This window comes from Narcine bancroftii, unplaced genomic scaffold (assembly GCF_036971445.1).
Source record: "Narcine bancroftii isolate sNarBan1 unplaced genomic scaffold, sNarBan1.hap1 Scaffold_110, whole genome shotgun sequence".
In the NCBI taxonomy this organism is placed as follows: domain Eukaryota; kingdom Metazoa; phylum Chordata; class Chondrichthyes; order Torpediniformes; family Narcinidae; genus Narcine; species Narcine bancroftii.
The window spans coordinates 30,663-52,727 of NW_027211840.1; the positions used below are offsets into that span (position 1 = coordinate 30,663).

A 22,065-nucleotide genomic window follows, 5' to 3' on the forward strand; every position below is an offset into this window, starting at 1 on the left:
CGCAGAGAAGGCCTTTGACAGAGTAGAATAAAATTATTTATTCAAAATATTACAAAAATTCAGTTTACCAGAGAAATATATTAATTGGATTAAAGCATTATATAAAGGACCATTGGCGAAAGTGACAGTAAATGGATATATATCAAAGCAATTTTACTTAAGCAGATCAACAAGGCAGGGATGCCCACTATCACCCTTATTGTTCGCGTTAGCTATAGAACCACTAGCAGAATTGATAAGAACAGAAAATAAAATAAAAGGGATAAAAATAAAAGACAAGGAATATAAAATCAGTTTATTTGCAGATGACGTTATAGTATACATAACAGAACCAGAAATATCAATAAAAGAATTACAGAAGAAATTGAAGGAATATGGAGAAGTGTCGGGTTACAAGATTAACGCAAACAAAAGTGAAGCAATGCCAATGAATAATGTGGATTTCTCAAAATTTAAGAAAGAATCACCATTCAGATGGCAAAAGCAAGCAATACGATACCTAGGTATACAAATAAATAAAAACCTCGGCCATCTATATAAACTCAATTATTATCCACTAATGAAAAAATTACAGGACAACTCAGAGCATTGGAAAGACTTGCCACTAACACTAATTGGAAGGATAAACTGTATTAAAATGAACATTTTCCCAAGGGTACAATACCTATTTCAGGCATTGCCAATACACTTGATGGAGAAATTCTTCAAGGAGTTAAAGAAAATAATAAGGAAATTTTTATGGAAAGGGGGGAAACCGAGGATAGCACTAGATAAATTAACAGAATGGTATAAACAAGGAGGCTTACAACTGCCAAACTTTAAAAATTATTATAGAGCCACACAATTAAGATACCTATCAGATTTTTATCAAACAAGGTAAAAGCCAGATTGGACTAGATTAGAACTAGATAAAATAGGGGAGAAGATACCCGAACATATATTATATAAATGGGAATATAAATTGGTACAACTTAGGAATTCTCCAGTATTACATCATCTACTCAATATTTGGAAGAAGATTCATGTCGAAAAGAATAAAACAAATTACCAACTACCAAAACTAATACTGACGCAAAATCAGCTAATCCCTTTTACAATAGATAACCTTTCCTTTAGAGAATGGGAGAAAAAAGGGATCAAAATAATAGAAAATTGCTTTTCAGGAAATAAATTATTATCCTTTGAACAAATGAAGGATAAATATAATATAACTCACGATACAGTGTTGGCATACTACCAACTGAAATCCTACTTGAAGGACAAATTGGGAAGCAGTCTGAAGTTACCAGAGGGAAGTAATTTTGAATATGTGATTACAGACACAATGATAATCAAAAAAATTATAACAAACATGTATATTAAATTACAAGAAAAGGAGAATGAGGAAACAAATGGTAAAACTAAACAAAAATGGGAACAAGATCTAAACATAAAGATAAAGAAGGAAACATGGGAGAAGTTATGCTTAGGAATTATGAGAAATACAATAAATACGAGGTTACGTATGATACAATATAACTGGATACACAGGCTATACATTACACCTCAAAAGTTAAATAAAGGGGACCCAACAGTATCTGACAGATATTTTCGCTGTAAAAAGGAAATGGGAACAACAATTCATGCAATCTGGACATGTGAAAAAGTGAAAACATTTTGGGAAGATCTAAACCAGATATTAAATAAAATCACAAAAAGCAATATACCAAAAAACCCAGAGATCTTCCTCCTAAGTAACATAAAAAAACAAAGAATTTGGACTTGATTTGGATGGTGCACAAAAAAGATTTGTTAGGATAGCCCTAGCTGTAGCAAAAAAATGTATTATGTCAGCCTGGAAATTAGAAGATAACTTGAGAATACAACAATGGTATATAGAAATTAATAAATGTATTCCATTAGAAAAAATAACATATAATTTAAGAAATAATATTACAATATTTGAACAAATATGGGAGCTATACATGAAACATAATAGAGAAAACATACAGGAGACAGAAGGAGAAGAGAATGAAAAGAATTGACTGAGTGGAATTTCTTGTTTATTTTTATTGAGTGACAACATTGTTTGACGGGTTTAATGTATCTTAGATTCTGAACTTTAAATGAATGGGAGGGGAGGTAGGGAGGGTGGGATGGAAAGAGGGAGGAGGGGGAGAAAACGACACTGTATATATTTGAAAAGGAAAATGTATGTATCTTGATCAATGTGGTTTATAGTGTGAAAAATAAAAAATTCAAAAAAAAACTCTGTCAGATACTGTGACACCAGGTTCACAGTGGGGAGAATGTTTAACATGATGTACAATAAACTGTAGCAGATACTGTGATACCAGGTTCACATTGGGGAGAATGCTTAACAGTAATGTGCAATAAACTGTAGCAGATACTGTGACACCAGGTTCACAATTTGAATAAGGTTTAACGGTGATGTAAAATAAAAAGTGGCAGGCAAAGTGACACCAGATTCAGAGTGGAGAGAGGTTTAATGCTGATGTATGGACGACTGAGATCGTTACTGTGACATTGGCTTCACAGCAGTGAAAAGGTTTAACAGTAATGTACGATAAACTGTGTCAGATATTGTGACACCAGGTTCACAGTTGGGAGAATGTTTTGCGAGATGTACGATAAACTATAGCAGATACTGTGACACCAGGTTCATATTGAGGAAAATGTTTAACAGTAATGTACAATAAACTGTGTCAGATACTGTGACACCAGGCTCATTGTATTGTTCATTTATCTTAATTACAACATCTAATTTATATGCTCCATTTTTTTGTGGTAACTTCCAAACATTCCATAAACTTCAATTCTAATCAGAGCTTTTTCATTTTAATAGGTCACCACTAAAAGCCCAAATCATTTGATCTCTTAAGTACACAGCACAAAATTAAATTCTTTACCTGGGTTTGGGTTCAATGTCACTTCAGTCTGCTTCATTATTTTTTCAGTCCCTTGTTTTGTGCTTTCTGCTTTGCCCAGCCGATTCGCCAAATGGGCATCCAACTCTGTCTTCTCAGCTTGACCCAACGTCTCCTCTGTAAACTTAAGGAAATTTTCACATCTGCATTTTCAAAAACAAAAATGACGCTGTGACTTGCAATTTCACATCATAATCCCACTTGCTAAACTTGCAAGCAACTGCAACGCATTCTACAGCTGGAAAATTGCAAGAGAACTGCTTGGTTCAAGCAAAGATTCCACTCAGTCACCCCATTAAAGGCCTCCAAGTTAACAACAGATAGCAACCTGCAAGTTAAATACAAAGATCTGTATCAGGAATATTATCGGGGTTTTTAAAAAAAAAATCATTTCAAGTATTGAAAGAAAACACCTCAGGGAACACCAGGCTCTTGTTGAACAATTCTTGTTGTATTCCTCAAAATGGTTTGAATCTTGATTTCAAGCAGTGTCATTTGGTGAGATTGTTGGTCCAGAACAAACTCTGCCAACACACTCCCTTAACTACCTGCAAAGTCCTGGTTCAGGTCTGCTCCATGCTAAAGCTATCAGAACTTTTTTGAAGAGATAATGGAATTCAGATGCAGGTACGTTGAGTCAAAAACACCGTAATACTTCCCTGAACAACACACCTCTCTCCGAAAACCAACAAGAACCTTCCTGAGTGGTAATCATTTACCTTTCGAGCACCAAACCCTGGTAAACTATATACATGTTCAATTCTGTCCACAGTATAAGAAAGGCCTGCAACAAGTGGACTTGGAGGAATGAGAAGTGAGATTGGACTATGAACCAAAGAACTTTTCTGAACTTAAACACACGTGCACTTAGAATTAGAAGTGGGGTAAGTTAAGTAAATTAAGTTAAAGTAGTAAAACAATGATAAGTTAAAATGTAAATCCGTGTTCACGTTTAAAGATAATTAAAATCAATTTTTGTTTCAGTAACCATTTGTCTTGGTGAATATCTATTGCTGGTTAGTTTTAGGATCCTCTGGTCTCGTAACACAGCACCAAGCTTCCGGTTATGATAATAGTCCAAAAAAGGACCCGGCATCTTTTACAAATTATTAATTGACTCTTCAATAATTTTTTGTAAATATCAACAAAACATAATATCATTTAACTGTTGTGTTTGTGTCGTTGGAGAATTCCCCTTCCATTCAATCAGAATTAGAGTTTTGGGTGCTGTATTTGAGAAAAGATGTGTTGGTGTTGGAGAAGGTCAGAGATGATTTATTGGAATGATATCAGGAATGAAAGGGTGAGTGTATGAGGACCAATTGTCGACTCTTTGACTGTACTAGTTGGAGTACAGAAGGATAAGGGGGACCTCAGAGGCATTTCAAATGCTGGAAGGCCTGGACAATTAAAAACAACATTTGTTAAAGTATCGCTTTGTCTTGGTGATTTCCTATTGCTGCTAGGTTTTGGGGTCCTCTGGGCCTGTAACAGTCCCAAGATGAGGTCTTCTACTCCAGGACACCCAAAATGTCTTATTTCTTCAATAAATGCAGTTTCCCCCATACTGTCTTTGATAAAATCTGCACCCGTACCTCCAATTCTCTTTCTGCCCTTACCCCACCTCCTCTCCAGCCAAACAAGGACAGAATCCCTCAGGTTTCTCACTTACCACCCATCAGCTGCCACATCTGACACGTTAACCTTGAACACTTCCAACTTCAGCACCATCCTCTAACCTGCTCCACTCAGATCCTCTTTTCACAGGGGCACATCTTTCTGTGACTCCCTCGACGGCACTTTCCTCTCCACCCACCACCACCTGATGCACTTCCCATTGAAACCGCAGAAATTGCCAAACTTGTCCCTTCCTATCCTCTCACCTCCATCCAAGGCCACAATCAGACCTTCCAGTTGAGGCAGTGTTTCACATGCACCCCATCCAACTTAATCTCCTACATTTGGTTGACTCAGTTGACCTCGATATCAGCAAGACCAAATACAGACTGGGAGGCCATTTTGCTGAACACATGCGCTCTGTGGATCTAAACTTGAGATTCCTGTGACCTACCATATCAATTCTCAAACCCTTCCAGCAACATGTCTGTTGGCCCCATCCTTCGCCAGGGTGAGGGTAAAAAATCTTAAAGAAAACACATTATATTCCTCCTGGGCAGCCTTAAACTCTATAGCATGAACACGAATGTTTCTAATTTTAAGCAGCGACTCACCTCTGACTGATTTCATTGTTTCCACTGCCCATTTGAATATAATCACTCCTTTAAGGTAGAAGAGTCGACATGGTGTTTTCCCCATATAGCTTGCCATTGAACAACTGGCAAAATTAAGCGGCAGTTATTGCAGAATGAATGGGGTTATTGATTAAAATCTGCCTGTGATTGAAAGTATTCTTGGACTGAATAGACATCTGGGACAAATGGCTATTTAAAGATAATCTGTACATGATTGTACATCCTAAAGTACAATGACTACTTCTATCCACTAAAGATTGTTAAAGAGCAAGAATAGACAATACAATCACGTAAAATTCCCATCCATACAGCACACGTATTAATACACAAAACAATCACACCTCCTTATTTGTCAGGAAGTGCCTACACTTCCCAAGGAGACTGAGGAAGTCTAGGCCAACAGCTCTCATCTTGAGATTTTACAGGAGCACAGTTGAGTCTCCTGTCTGGCTGCATCATTGGATGGTCCAGTAGCTGTAAAGCATCAGACAGGAATGATGCAAAGAGTTCTGAGGATTACTGGGGTATCCTTTTCTTCTGACGATGACATTAGTGGGAGTGTTGTTCAAATAGGGCTCACGGAATTGTGCAAAGACCATGACCATGCAGTGCACAGCATCTTTAACCATGTCCATCATCAAAATCAGGACTGCCAGGCTGGGGAATAGCTTCTTCCCACAGGGTGTGAGACGGGTATCTTGTAAGTGGGATAATCATCCAAAATATTTATATATGTAGCAGCTACTTTGATAGAGCTACTAAAGGAACACACATACACCAGATTAGTCAACACAAGACTGCTTTATACAGACTTTACAGGCTTCTTTTATTTACAGCTTGTCCCGGGCTCCATGGGTCAAGGTGGGACATCATTATGAGTTTGCTGCCGATCCACGGGACCCTGTGAATGTTCTGCGCCTTCCGGCAGGAGAATCCACAGATCAGCATTCCATTCTTTGGCACGCAGCACCACGCGAGGTTTGTCAATTAAATGGATGTGTACCCAGCTCTCTGCCTTATGATTTCACGCAACCGCCAAAGAACCTTGCCCACTCGGCCCACTAGTAGACAGCTGCTACACCAACCCCCCATCCCCACCCAGAACCGTCGCCAGAAACTAAACCACCAGCTGCATGCACCTTAGGTGGACCCCCTCGCCGTCTGGGCTGGGGGCACTGAAGAGGTGAAGCAGGCTTGAGTCTGTCCACACTAAACAGCTGTGAATGCCCACCAATGTCCAAAGTATAAAGAACCCATCTATCTTCACCACGTGGAAAGGGCCCTCATACGGTCATTGTAACGGGACTCCTGGGATAAAAACAAAATCAGTATCCAGGAGTGGTGGGGGAACATTCTGTTTAGGGGATCCAAGCCAGTGGTTAGGAAAAGGTTTGCTGATCGCGACACCATGTCGGATCTGCTGAAGGATGTTCAGATCAGAGTTGGTTGTGAAAGTCCAATGAAACTGTAAGGACCGTACCATAAACCATCTCTTCGGACAATGCAGACCTATCTTCCTTTTGGAGCCGTGCGCACTCCCAATAGAACCCAGGGCAACTCATCAACCTAATTGAGACCGGTGAGTTGGGCCTTAAGTGCGGACTTCAGTTGCCGGTGGAAACATTCCACAAAGCCGTTGGACCGTGGGTGAATTGTGTTCCGCGATCTGAAGAAATGTGGGTCGGGAAACCAAATCTAGCCATCCAATTGACGATGAATGCTCTGGCCATTGTCTCAGTGTCACTGGATGTCAAAGGGACGGCCACTGGCCAGCGTGCGAAACGTTCTACGACTGTTAGAATGTTTCTCATGTTGTGAGATACTGGCAATGGTCCAAGCAGGTGCACATGCACGTGTTCCAACCGCCTGCGTACCGCCAGGAAAGGTTGAAGAGGTGCCTTAGTGTGCCGCTGAATTTTGGCAGTCTGGCAGGAGATACATGTGCAGACCCATTGTGTGACACCTTTTTTCAGACCGTGCCATACATATTTATTTGACATGAGCTTGAAAGATGTTCTGATGGATGGATGAGACAAGCTGTGTATCTGGTCAAAAAGACGTTGACTCAAAGATGGTGGAATCACTGGTCGAGTGTAGCCCAAAGACATGTCACAAAGTAAGGTTGGCCACCCAGCTGTGTCGCCCCCTGCTGTATGTCCAGGTTAGTAATGGCCGTACTGTATTCCTGAACATCGGGGTCCATTGCCTGGACACTGGCTAATTCCGGAATATCAATGTCACCCTGAATATGATATACAGTCAATCTGGACAGAATATTCGGGATCCCATTGTTTTTACCAGAAATATAGAGCACATCCGTGGTAAATTCTGAAATATATGATAGTGACCCTGCTGTTTTGCCGACCATGGATCCATTATTTTGCTGAAGGCAAAAACGAGTGTCTGGTGGTCTGTGAACAGAGTGAAATGCCGACCCTCCAAAACTAATCAGAAGTGCCATGTGGCTTGATATAATGCACGATATTTCATCTCCAATGGCCAAAGATGTCAGGAAAAGAACACGAGGAGTTGGCAATGGCCATCGACGTACTACTCAAGAACCACACCCAGGGCCGTACTCGAGGCATCAGGACTAAATGTCAATGAAGTGTTGGAGTTAGGATGGGGGAAGCATTGCTGCATTGACTAAAGCGTCTTTGGCATTGCAAACTCAACCTCTGCCTCTGTTGTCCAGGGATCATCCCTGTGCTTTGTGGTGAGGATTGGAAACCATGGTCGAAGAATGTCAGCAGCTGCTGGAATGAATCGGTGACAGAAGTTTTTCATGCCCAAGAATTTCTGCAGGCCCTGAACCGTGGTAGGTGTTGGAAAAGCACAGACTGCCTCTACCTTGATGGTTAAGGGAAAGACACCATTGACCATGATCTTGTGTCCCAGGAAGTCGATGGTGGACTTGCCAAATTAACATTTGCTATGGTTGATTGGAATTCCTGCAGCCATTGGAACAGACAGCCCAAATGCAGTTGGTTATATCCTGTTCAGTTTGACTGGATTTGAGGACGTCATCCAAGTAGATGGAAGTGAACTCTGCCCAAAGCATCTATAAGATGTTGGAAAGTTTGAGCGGCATTCTTCAGCCCAAATGGTATCTTTAAGAAATTCAAAAAGCCTGAAAGGGGTAACAATGTCATCCTTATAGACCAGGATCTGACGGTATCCCTTGACAAGATCAACTTTGGAGAAAACATGGAAAATGTGCAGATGGGCAGCGAAATCTTGCATATGAGGGAGAGGGTAATGGGACACACCCTTGTCTGTTTTGGAGGTGTTGAAATTAGGAGATAATGATGGGAAATTCATTGAGCAGGACAGCATACGCATCTTTGTGCGGGGTATGCATCCCGAGGTAGGAAATTCTCCCTTTGCTGCATACCAGTGGGTATGGTTTCAAAGTGGTGGAAAGACCAATTTCCTCCACTTCACGTCAACTGGCAAATCATAGGACCTTCAAAAATTTGCACCCAAAATGACCTGTGCAACGGAAGACAATACGCAATTCCAACGGAATGTCACACCTCCTTTCCAAATCGTGACCTGTCCTTTGCTAAAGCAGGGAATTGTAGCCTCATTTGCTGCTTGAAGAGCCAGGTGTTGTTATTTATGTTTTTTTTTCAAAATAGGTTGGTTGGATATTTGCACTTACTAGCGTCGTCTTGAAGATACAATAGGCCGGTCAGTACTTGTGCCAGATGCTGAGGCCCCGACTGGCAGCCGGCCTTTTCATTTCCTGCCTTTTTTCTCTAATAGGTAAATGGCTTTTTATGGGCTTTTTTCCCCATTGGAGATGGTAAAAACACCATTCTTGGTGCCCATCAGTAGGTTGATCCTTCTTTGACGGAATTGCAGATATAGGAGGCTTGTAGGACACGGTAGATGGATCTACTGATCAAAGAGGCTGTTTGTGAGCAGACACTTGCGTTGGAGAATGATCGAGCCTGTCAGCCTCCCATGCTACATCATGGGGATGGCAGAAATCCATGTTAACGATTGGTATTGCGACACGACCTGGGAGTTTGGACAGGAATAGAGTCTCAAAAAGTAAACAATCAGAATGACCATCTGCTAATACGAGCATCTCATTCATTAGATCAGATGATCCCTGTCACTCAGGCCCTCCATATTTAAAAGCTCATGTCTAGTCAATTCCAGGAGAAATAGGCAGAACCTGGTTTAACTGCAGCCGTGGTGGCGGCATCTGCTGTCGTTGTGTCCATGATCACTGGAGATTCAAGCTTCGGCTGAATCTTGCATTCGGGGGGTCACCATTTCTGGCGGCAACTTTGGTACAGCTACTAAAGTCATATACATACCCACGTTAGTCAACACAAGACTGCTTTATTCAAACTTTACAGACTTCTTTTATAAACCGCATTACTTGTCAGGGAAGATATTACAGCGGTGCTCAGGCAAGAGACTGGAGGTCTCATCGAGGAAGGCAGTGTGGGTAAAACTAAAAAATAAGAAGGGTGAAGTTACTATTATAGGGGTATATTATGGGCCGCCAAATGGGAAGGGAGAACTTGAAGAGCAAATGTGCAAGGAATTAGCTGGAATGTGCAGTAGGAATAGGGTGGTGTTGGTTGGGGATTTCAATTCTCATAACATCAATTGGGAAACACAGTCAGTGGGAGGGCAGGATGGCTTAGAGTTCATACAACGTGTTCAGGACTGCTTTTTGCAGCAGTATGTGGAGATGCCCATAAGAGGGGGGGCAATGTTCGATCTGTGGTTGGGGAATGAAATGGGGCAGGTGGCTGAGTGAGTGTTGGGGAGAACTTCAGATCTTGTGATCATGGGTCCATTAGCTTTAGTTTAATTATAGAAGGGGATAGGTCAGGTTCAAAGTCGAAGGTCTTCGAGTGGGGGAAGGCCGTATTTGAAGAAATGAGGTGAGATTTGCAGAGAGTTGTGTGGGCTGATTTTTTTGCCGGAAAGGATGTAGAGGAAAATTGGAGGGTATTAAAAGGTGAGATTTTGAGAGTACAGGATCATTATGTTCCAGTCTGGCCGAAAGGCAAGACCAAAAGTTCAAGGGTTTTCTTCGAGATAGTATGTACAAATATCTGGATAGGCAGGGATTGATCAGTAGCACCCAGCATGGGTTTGTGAAAGGAAATTCACGTTTGACAAACCTTGAGTTTTTTGAAGAGGTGACAAGAAAAATGGATAAAGGTAGGGCGGTTGACGTGATCTCTTTGGATCTTAGTTAGGCTTTTGATAAAGTTCCACACGCAAGGTTAGTTAGAAAGGTTCAGTCACTAGGGATTAATACAGAGATAGTGAGATGGGTTGAGAGGTGGCTGTAAGATAGACAGCAGAGAGTCAGGATGGAAGCCTGTGATGAGAGGTGTGCCTCAGGGATCGGTGCTGGGTCTCGTTGTTTATCATTTATATTCATGATTTGGATGAGGGGATGGTTAATTGGGTAAGCAAATATGCAGATGATACAAAAATAGGGGGAAAATGGATAGTGAGGAAGGTTTTCTTGGATTACAGGATTTGGTTTGTTTGGAAAAGTGGACTGAAAGATGGCAGATGAAATTTAATGTCGACAAGTGTGAGCTGCTGCATTCCGGAAGAAAATAACCAAAATAAGACATATGCAGTTTAGGGGAGGGCGTTGAGGAATGCAGAGGAACAGAGGGATCTTGGAGTTATGGTACAGAGTTCATTGAAGGTGGATTCCCAGGTAGACAGGGTGGTTAAGAAGGCATATGGCAAACTGGCCTTCATCCATGTGTACATGGATATGAGAGGGTTGGAGGGATATGGATGGAGAGTGGTGGGGGGGAACTAGTGAGTTGTTCAAGTGAACCAGCGCGAACTCAAAGGGCCGATATGGCCTGTTTCCATGCTGTAAACTGTTAAATGGTTAAATGTGCCTGGTTCCATGAGACATGGTGAGACATCATTAAGAGTTTGCTATCGATCCATGGGACCAGCAGGTTTAAATTAAGCCCTGTGAATGTCCTGTACCTACCTGCAGGCAACTCCACAGATCAACATGCCATTCCTCGGCATGCAGCACCATGTGCATGTGATCCATTAAGTGGGTGAGTACCCAGCTGTCTGTTTTATGGTTTTGCACGACGTCGGAGAACCGTGTCAGCGACGGTTCACAATGTGGGCTGTGCGCCCTCTTGGCCCACTACATTTATTTATTTAGATTATTCATGTGGTCATTACGTGCTGCATATTGTGTGTTTTTGTGCAGACACCATGGTAGTTTTGTCGGGTTGCAGATGTACGACCAAGTGCATCACTCCATAGATTCACAGAACATTACAGCACCGATACAGGCCCTTTAGCTTTTCTAGTCTGTGCCAAACTCTTATTCTGCCTCGTCCCACTGACAAGCATCCAGTTCATCGCCCTCCATCCCCCTTGTATCCCAAATTCTTCAATGCTAACATTGAGCTCACATTTCCTGATGCAGCTGGCAGCTTGTTCCACTCTCCCACCACCTTGCGTAGAGAAGTTCCCACTCCTGTTTCCCCTAAACTTTTCCCCATTCATCCTTTGCCCATGTATTAACGATTTCTCCAAGAGGTGGAGTCTCAAGAAAACAACCTCTACCCTCAAGGACCCTCACCACCCAGGCCAGGCATTCTTCACCCTGCTATCACTAGGGAAACAGGTCCAGGAGCCTCAAGATGAACGCCCAATTGTACAAAAGCAGCTTCTCTCCTTCTGCCATCAGATTTCTGAATGGACAAGGAACCACAGATACTCCCTCACTTACTCTTCATTTTGCACAAATGGATTTCTTTTTTTAAAATGTAATTTAGAACAATATTTGCCCCTATATTGCTGCCACAAAACGACAAATATTGTGACATATTCATCACAATAAATTTTTAATTCTGAACACTGCGCGTACATCAGATAACAATCATAGCTCAAAAAACAATTTCAAAAGATGAATTAACTATTTCCATGCACCCTTCCCTTTTATGTCTATTTTTCTCAACCCACTCCATGATCGAGACATCTCCACTTAACCCAACCCACATTTCTTCTCCTATTCAAAGAACTCAGTAATACACCAAGGCAATAAAATAAAAACTCAATGCTGAAAATACTCAGCAGGTCATCTACTGTAAAAATAATTGGAGTTAAAACCTTCAGGTTGATAACCTTTCACTGGGATTCAGAAAGATGTTCAAATAAACCTGATTCTCTTTGCTGAGAAAAAGAAGAGGGGAAATAACAAAATGAATACGTGGGATGAAAAGCCCGAGCAGCAGAAATGGCAGTGGTGCTGGATGAGTGGATTCGACTCGTTGATCAACACATCTGTCTGGATGGAGGGGTAAAGGATAAACAAGACGAACATGATGTCGTCACTGTGAGGTTCAATACGACAGCTGCAGAGAATCTGAAATGAAGGAATGGTGAAAATACTTGTTTTTGGATCAATGTGACAAAATTTGACCTGACAAAAGAAAACAAAATTGTTTTGCTCTGCCAGAATTCTCTAGATCAAGGGGCACAATAAAATAGTTCAGAAGCCAACATTACGAAATTGAACAGTGAAGTTAAAGAAATCGGCAGCAAGGGATAAAGCAGAGTTACATAATTCCCTGAAAATGGTAATAAATATGAAGGAAAGTTTGATAATAAATAGTCTCCTTTGCAGTTGGGGTACAATGTGTTTCTTGAGATCAGAGGAATCCTGGAGCCAGGACCAAGAGATCTTATGAAACCCAAGGATTTGATTGAGTTGTTGGGCTAGTTGGATGTGGAAGGGCTGAAGGGTCTCCTGATCCTTCCACTGCCTCTGTTTTCTGTATTGCGATGCTGATTGGGTGCGCCTGTGTGTTTGCTCGCTCGCTGATTGGTTGCTTCAGTTGCGCAAGCCAATGGGTTGATTCGGTGTGTTCGCTATTGGATTGGACGCTGAAGTCAGGTTGGATTGATGGGCGGATTCATGGGCTGATTGGCTCTTGCTGTGAGGAGGCGGGATGTTGGCGGCGGCGTCGTCTGCTCGGAAGGAAGACAGGGTTCTAAAGACATCTTTTGTCATCTTGGCCTTTATTAATTAACATACTGAAAATAGGAGTTGGGAAGTTATGGTGAGGTTGTATAAGATGTTGGTGAGGCCACATTTGGAGTATTGTGTGCGGTTCTGGTCGCCTAGCTACAGGAAGGGTATTAGTAAGATTGAAAGAGTGCAGAGAAGATTTACTAAGACGCTGCCAGATCTTCAGGAGTTGAGCTACAGGGAAAGGTTGAACAGGTTGGGACTTTATTCCTTGGGGTGTCAAAAAATGAGTAAGAAATTGCTTAAAGTGGAATATGAATGGGAAAAAGGCTGAGAAAGACTGCAGTGGACACAATTGTGAAGGAAATATTTTGCTTGAGAAAAATTGTCATTGGCCCATTTCCTCGGGAGTTATGAAACCATGCACAGAACAAGTCAATGAGGTACGATTAAAAAAGTGGTTTTCAAACTTTCTTTCCACTCACATCCCACTTTAAGTAATCCTCTACTAACAGAGCACTTCTGGCATAGGGATTAAGTAAAATATGAGCTGGGGAGGGTGGGGGGGGAGTTTGAAAATCACTTCTCTCGATGAAAAGGTTTCTCCATCTCCGTATTAAGCAGACATCCTTTTATTATGAGGTTGTGCCCACTGGTCCTAAACTCTCCCACTCCTGGCAAAATCCTCTCTATCCAGCCCTTTCACTATTCATAAGATTTCAATGAGGTCCTGCCTCATCCTTCTAAACTCAGGCAAGTCCAGGCCCAGAGCCATCAAATGCTCCTCAAACATTATTCCTCTAATCCACAGGATCCTTCTTGTAAACCACCTCTGGGCCATCACATCCTCTCTTAGAAATGGGGCCTAAAATTGCTAACAACACTTACAAGATCAGGACAACCAGAAGGTGGTCACGGGAGGGGAAGCCAGCTGCAGGACTGCCTAGAGTCCCTGGATTGGATCGTGTTCAAGAACTCACCTGAGCAACTGAATCACTGTACCAGGACCATAGCGAAATTTATCAAAACAGCTGTGGACGAGGGTGTCCCCACCAAATTGTTCAGGGGATTTTCTCAACCAGAAATCCTGGATGAACAACAATATCCAGAAATTGCTGAGAGCCAAATCACAGTTTGGAGATACAGATACACAAGGAGCCAATACGAACCATGGAAACCCATCTCGCAGATGGTGGAGATTCACACGAGAATGGAAACAACAAAGGATACCCGTCAGCTGTGACAGGGGCCTAAATGACATAAAGTGCTGCATAAACAAATCTGGTGCAGTGGGAGGCGGCAAAGCCTCACTCCACATGAACTCAATGCCTTCTACACCTGATATGACCACTAGTACAGGGAAGAACCACTGCACACCCCCCCCCCCCCACCTACATCTCTTGATGATCCGCTGCTATCAGTAACCAAAGATGACAACATGGGCTGCCTTCAGGAGAGTGAATCAAAGGAAAGGATCAAGCCTGGATGGAGAACCCAGACGAGGAATGATAACGTGTGTTAACCAACTGGCCATGGATATCTTCAACATCTCACTCAGACAGGGTGTGGCACCCACCTGTTTCAAATAGGCATCAAACATACCAGTTCCAAAGAATGGGGTAACCTGCCTAAATGATGATTGACGAGTGACACTCACATCCAGTGATGAGGTGGATTGAGGGGCTGGTGTTGAAGTACATCAGCTCCTGTCCAAGGGGCGACATGGATCGATTCCAATTTGGTTAATGCAGTACCAGACCTATGGCAGATGCCATCTTCACTGGCTCTGCCAAAACCCTGAAACACCCAGACGACAAAGGTGCATCCATCAGAATGCTCTTTATTGACTAGAGTCTGGCATTCCAAACCATCCTCCCATCAAAGATGATGAGCAAATTCCAAAGTCCTGGGACTCCATAACATACTGTGCAATTGGATCCAGAATTTCTTCATCTCCAGGCCCCAATTAGTGTGGATTGGCAAGAACAACTCTTCCAAAATCTCCATTAGCTCCCAAACACCAGAGGGTTGCATATTTCACCCCTGCTCGACTCGCTTTACATCTACAGCTCCATGGCTTGGTATGACGACACCATCTACAAATTCACTGACGATAGCACAGTCATGAGCTGCATGAGGAGGGCAACGAGTCAGCATTCAGGAGGGAGATTGAAAGCAGGGTTCAATCATGGACCAACAACAACTTCGCACTCAATGCCACCAAAACCAAGGAGATGATTGTCGACTGTAGGAAGAAAAAAAGATGGACACTGCCTGAATTGGAATGGTTTTGGTTTTGATACACACACACACACACACACACACACACACACACACACACACACACACACACACACACACACACACACACACACACACACACACACACACACACATATATATTTGTGCAGAGTGGAGTTAGAGTGAAGTAAAAAGTGTTGTTATTAATCTTTACCAATTAAAATTATTGTTTGAAGATGCCATTGTCCTGTGAATTATCATGGACCATTTTGTGCGAATATTAATCTTTAAAGTTACAATAGTTTATATATATTATCAAGTTATTTTGTGGGTTGGATTCAGGGTCACACACACAATCCTTTGAGATGCCAGAAGGCAAGCCATGTACGCAGATGAAACGTCTGCTCATTCAGCATCTGAAACCGAAAGAGGAAAACCTTCATGATGGTCCTTGAGATACTGGAGTGTTTGCTTTATTAAAAACGGAAGAATTTGTGTAATCAGGAAAGACTGCTGATCAAATCGAGAGACCATCTGTTGATTATCTGTGTTCTTAAAATTGAAACTAAGTCAATAGAGTGCTGAGAGATGGCAACTGTTCGAATAAGCGAGTTCTTGATTCAAGGCTGGAGTCCATTGGCTCATGATTCATACTTTTGAAGAGGCTGAATGGACTTCAAAGGCAGAAATGACGGCACGTGTCATGGGATGAGCCATTCTGGAGAAACATTACAAATGAGAGGCAGAAGATGTTGTCCATGCTGTGGGGAAGAGAGGATTGAAGGTACAGTCATCAGAGAAGGTACAGATACATCGTCTTCTCCTTTCACCAGGAGTAACAAGTGGATTTTGAAGGAGGAAGACCATTTCTAACCATCTCTTTGAGATCAAGAGAGCAGCCTCGTTGAGACCGTGGAAATGGTCACTTTTGATGAATTAAGCCAAAGTAATCTTGCATTTGCAACATAACCATTTTTAAATGGAGACTTAGTTCAGCCCTTGACTGAGTTGATGAAATCTTGATGGAAGAAAATAGCCACTCCACTGTCTCTTTGAAAAGACAACAGATTCATCATGTGGAACAGATTCTGAAACCTCCCTGCAAGAGAGGAAAATAAACTCTCGCAGAGTAAGTTTCAGAACAATGATTTTTCATCCAAGAAATTCAGACGAGTTTGAAAGAGGACCGATGACGAGGTTTTGAAATCCTTCAGTTGCTTTTGCCACAATTTAAAGAAATCGACATGGTGTCAAACGACTCAAATCCAGATACAACCCTTCACAAATTGAGCTCTTCCAGCTCCATTGGGTTCAACCAGCGAAAGATGAGGGGGTAAAGCCACAGGGTTAGAGAGAGTCAGCAGGTCAAACAGACATAGAGCAAAGAGAAAGAGACATCAAACACATTATGGGTTTCTCCCTTCATCAAGGAAAGATGAGGAAGAGAAGGTCAGAAATGGGACCATTAAATTGTGGGGGTGGAGGGCAGGTGGAAGCCAACACACACAGAGAGGGGACTTGGGTACCTGGGGAAAACAGGCGGTTCCCTCCCCCTGCCCTTCTCCCCCTGCCCTTCTCCCCCCGCCCTTCTCCCCCCGCCCTTCTCCCCCCGCCCTTCTCCCCCCGCCCTTCTCCCCCCGCCCTTCTCCCCCCGCCCTTCTCCCCCCGCCCTTCTCCCCCCGCCCTTCTCCCCCCGCCCTTCTCCCCCCGCCCTTTTCCCCCCGCCCTTCTCCCCCCGCCCTTCTCCCCCCGCCCTTCTCCCCCCGCCCTTCTCCCCCCGCCCTTCTCCCCCCGCCCTTCTCCCCCCGCCCTTCTCCCCCCGCCCTTCTCCCCCGCCCTTCTCCCCCTGCCCTTCTCCCCCTGCCCTCCCCCTCCTTGCCCAGCCTCCCCCTCGCCCTCCAACACCCACTTCACCCTCCCCCTTACCCCTGCCTGGCCCTGCCCCCTCCCCTCCTTGACCTGCCCCGCCCCCTCCGCTCCCGCCCCTCCCATCCCCCTCCCTCTCCCTCATCCCCCTCCCCTACCCGACCCCTGCACCGACGCCTCAGCTCCACCCAAACACCCCGCCGGTACCGGCCACTCCCGGGTGGGGCCCGGCGGGCTGCGGGTCGCCCGCTTTCCCTGGACCGTGTGGCTGAGGAAGGTCCAGGCGCCGCCGCCAACTTCATCCCATTCGCGCCCGCGGCGACGCGACGGACCCCGATCAGACGCCGCCGCCGCCAACGTCCCGCCTCCTCACAGCAAGAGCCAATCAGCCCGCGAACCCGCCCATCAATCCAACCTGACTTCAGCGTCCAATCCAATAGCGGCCTCACCGAATCAACCCATTGGCTCGCGCAACTGAAGCAACCAATCAGCAAGCGAGCGAACACACAGGAGAACCCAATCAGCATCGCAAGACAGAAAACAAAGGCAGTGGAAGGAGCAGGAGACCTTTCGGCCCTTCCACTTACAACTACCCCAACAACTCAATCAAATCCTTGGGAAACACAGGATCACTTTGTCTTGGCTCCAGGATTCCTCTGATCTCAAGAAATACATTGTACCCCAACTGCAAGGGAGACTATTTATTATCAAACTTTCCTTTATATTTATTACCGCTTCCAATTTAATGGAGGACACAAGTGGTAGTGTCAGCCAGCTGGACTGCCTCGGGGAACCTCATGGAGCAGGCAATCATGGTGAGACGGTAACTCATCCCGTGGGAGGCCGGTAGTGACCCTACAATGTCATTGTAGATATGGCTGAACCTATGTGGTGCTGGCTCGAATGTCTGGCATGGTGCCTTCACGTATGTCTGTATTTTGGTCATCTGGCAGAGTGTGCAGGCCTTGGCCCACTGACAACCTGTTTCTGGAGGCTCAGCAAGACCAACCGATTGACCACCATTTTGACAGTACTGATGGCCGGGTGCGTCAGATTTTGCACCTCATCATAAAACTGCCATCTCAATGCTGTCGGCACGATGAGGTGGGGTTTGCCATTGGAATGTCGCAGAGGAGCATCTACTTACCAGGATCGATGTTAACATCCTCCAGCCTGAGCCTGGACATTGCTGTCTTGCTTGCAAGGATCTCAGGGTCATCCTGCTGTCCCCTGCCGAGGGCTAAGTAGTCTATTCACTGGGACAGGGCCTGGATAGACTTGATTGCGGGGATGAGGCAGTGCGTCACCCACGATGTGTTGAATGTCTGTAGTGAACTCAGACTCATATGAGAGGAGTCGCTGCTGCTTGGCCGACCACAGGTCTAACACTTTATGGAAGGCAAATATTAATGGCTTCTGGTCAATGAAGACACTGAATTGTCTACCTTCCAAAATTACCTTAAGTGCCTGACTGCCAGGTACAGCACCAATTGTTCTCAGTCAAAGACGCTGTATTTGAGTTCAGGTGGCCAGAGGTGTCTGCTAAAGAAGGACAAGGGCTGCCATTCCCCTTTGATGAATTGCTCCAGTGCACCCCCTACTGCTGTGCAGGAAGCATCTACTGTGAGAGTGGTGGGTGTCTCTGGCCTGGTGTGTACCACAAGGGTTGTGTTGGCCAGTGCGTCCTTGGCCTTCTGGACGCCTCCAAATCCTATTGTCCCAGGTAATGTCTTTACCTTTCTCCGCATGATGAGGGCCACGGGGGGCGTGGCAAGATGGCGTAAGGATCAGACGTGCCTTCCAGTCCTCTCCTGACTCTATCTTAATGTTTTGTCTAGAAATGCCCGTTAAAATTCTTTAAAAGTTTAGATAACTTCAGTGCTGTTAATTTAACTTATGATGGTAAAATTGGTGGAAAAGAGCAAAAAAAAACGACAACAGATTATCAAAAAACTACATTTTCCAAAAGTTCAAGTTTTGGAGCCTACCTACAGGAAAGACATCGAAACTCAGCCTGAAATGGATCCCAGGAGAAAGGTACAGCTTTCGGATGTAGAGTTCAATATTACATCGGTAGAGCCCTCTAAAGAGGGCGCCAAACAGCCTTTAGAACAAATAGTTACTCAGGTTCGCACATGTGCAGTAACATCTGACGGCAATGTTATGAATGAACCACTTGTAGTAACATCAGTTGAAGTACCGGCTGGGGAAAGGCATTTGTCAACTGTAGCGGTGGCACTGCAAACTGCACCTTTTGAGATAAAAGAACCTATACAACTTGATGGATGGGGAAAACCCCGGCCAGCGTCCTCCAGTCATTGCTGGAGAGGCTGTGGCTGGTGTTCCACACGCAGCTATACTACAAGGAAGGCAACCAGAATGAAGGAAGCAAAAGAAGACCCTTTGGTTATGCAGAAGAAGCAGGAATCTGTTGAACCAGAATCTCTTCCAATTGAAAAGATTCTTGTGAATCTTGAATCTAAATTATCTTATACAATGCAGGGATTATCCAAGATTATGACTGAACTTGGTACTAGGTTTAATACTCTGTGGTGAAAATACATTCTCAACAGATGGCTGAGTTTGGAGCTTTTAAGCTTGAAGTGAGAGATAAATTTAATTCGTGTGAAGAAGATATATACGAAATACGAGATCATGTTTCAGATGTGACCAAAATGGTCAAAGACTTACAAACTCAAAATAAAGATTTGGTGAAAAAGATTGATTATTTGGAAAACCAATCCAGACGGAACAATATAAAGATTATTGGTTTGCCGGAAGGAATGGAGGGACCAGACCCAAGAAAATTTTTTACTGAATGGATTCCGCAGGTGCTGGGTCAAGAACATTTCCCAGAAGATATAATACTGGAATGTGCTCACAGAGCCTTGCGTAGAAGACCTATTTCAGGTCAAAGTCCAAGACCTGTTTTGGTTCGTTGGTTGAATTATTATGACAGAGAAATAATTTTACGAGTGGCTATTAGAAATGCACAACAGAGAAAATCACCCTTGATGATTCAAAATAATCGAGTTTTCTTCTATGCAGATTTGAGTCAAGAAGTTATGTTCCAATGACGGGAATTCAATTCTGCTAAAGAGTTGTTGTGGAAGAAAGGTTATAAGGCAACCTTTAGATATCCAGCTGTTTTGAACGTTTTTCAAGGTGGTTGCCAACCAAAGTTCTTTGATTCTCCAAAGGAAGCTATAGCATTTGCTCAAGTGCTGCCAATTACTCGGTTTCAACAGAGACGTAGTCGCCGCGATCTCTAAGGAGACAAGAGATAGAAGAAAAGAGTCGTGCTCCAAGAAGGAATGGTTGTAATGGTGACTCGGCAGTTGGAGCTGATTAAAAGAAGAGTTGTTCTTTTTTTTTTATTTTTTTTTTAAAAATGAATATTAAATAATGATGATGTTAGTTTAAGATGAAGTGAGAGTTGGGGGAGAGAACTGGATGGGCACTATTTCCTGAAAGTCATCTGCTACGTGTGAGTTATCTCACACCCATTTTTTTTGGGAGTTACCGCATTGCGTGGTTTAGACGGGAGGGGGTATTTTTAACCTCCTACCTGTTTTTTTTTTCTTTTTTTGTATTATTAGATTAAATAGTTAAGGGTTTTCTTTTGTGTTGAAAAAAAAAGCATAAGAAAGTATTTGATTGTTTAAAAAACTAAAAATTCATGTGGTTTTTTTTGTAAAGTTTATTCAGTAGATCAGGAATTTTTGAAATTTAAATGTGAATGGGATGGATAAATTTTTTTTAAATATTTTTTCTTTAACTTTAAGGTGAAAGGAGTGGTAATTCTGGTGCATATTATTTTGCTATTTTAGTTATAGAACGAAGGGAATAATGGTGAAAGTTATAAATTAAATTGTACAATTCTTAATGAGGCTTGAATTTTGTTTGTGGCTTATGCTCTATTTGTTGAAGATATAGATTTCGTTGTAGATGTATTTTTATTATTTGGATATCTGAATTTTAACGTAATGATTGGGGATATTTAAATGTGGTATTGGAGCTTTTATTGGGTAATTATTCAAGGTTAAAAGGGAAAAATGGTGGAAGAGTACCAAATTTGAATTCTACAATGTTTAATGAGTTTGGAATTTTGTTTTAAGATGGCAGTTTATGTGACTAATATGATGTTAGATGTGAAGTTAGTTGATATTTGGTGAAGGTTTATCTCTATAGAGAAAGTTTTATTTTTCATCTTTTTTTTTCTCATGCTACAATTTTTTTTAAAGAATTGATTATTGTTTAAGAATTTTTGATAGACAATGTTACTAATTTTACTAATTTTTTATATTAAGTTTGTTAATTATATGTTTCATCTTAACTCTGTTAAATACATGCATTTAAGTTTGATTTAAATATGTTTTTTAAGTCTGATATCTTAGTATTAATTACTTTTCTTTTTGTTAGTATTTTAATCGGTTATGTTTTTGTTTTTTTTTGTAAGTGGGTTTTTTTCTCACATATATTATTAACTTTATTAATTCTTCACTCTCTATATTGGGGGGAAGGGGGGGTTGGAATTATTGGGGAGGGTATACTTTATTTAGATTACTGATACTGTATTGTAATTTTATTATTTTGTTCTTAATTTTTTAAATGTAATTCTATATGTTATTCATGTTATAAATACTTAAATAAAGTTTTAAAACAAAAAAATGATGTCGGCCACTACCGGTATGAATCGGTGATAAAAATTAATCGTACCAGTGAATTCTTGCAGCCCCTTCATTATGTGGGGTTTGAGGAAGCACTTAACAAA

General features: G+C 42.6%; 1 long non-coding RNA gene across 1 annotated transcript; it reads left to right on the forward strand.

The window, feature by feature from the left end:
• Window positions 1-6,020: 6,020 nt before the first annotated feature.
• LOC138750252 (uncharacterized) lies at window positions 6,021-20,634 on the forward strand. Its single transcript, XR_011349199.1, has 3 exons — window positions 6,021-6,157; window positions 11,187-11,253; window positions 20,340-20,634. It is a non-coding gene; the product is annotated as an uncharacterized lncRNA (long non-coding RNA).
• Window positions 20,635-22,065: the final 1,431 nt, after the last annotated feature.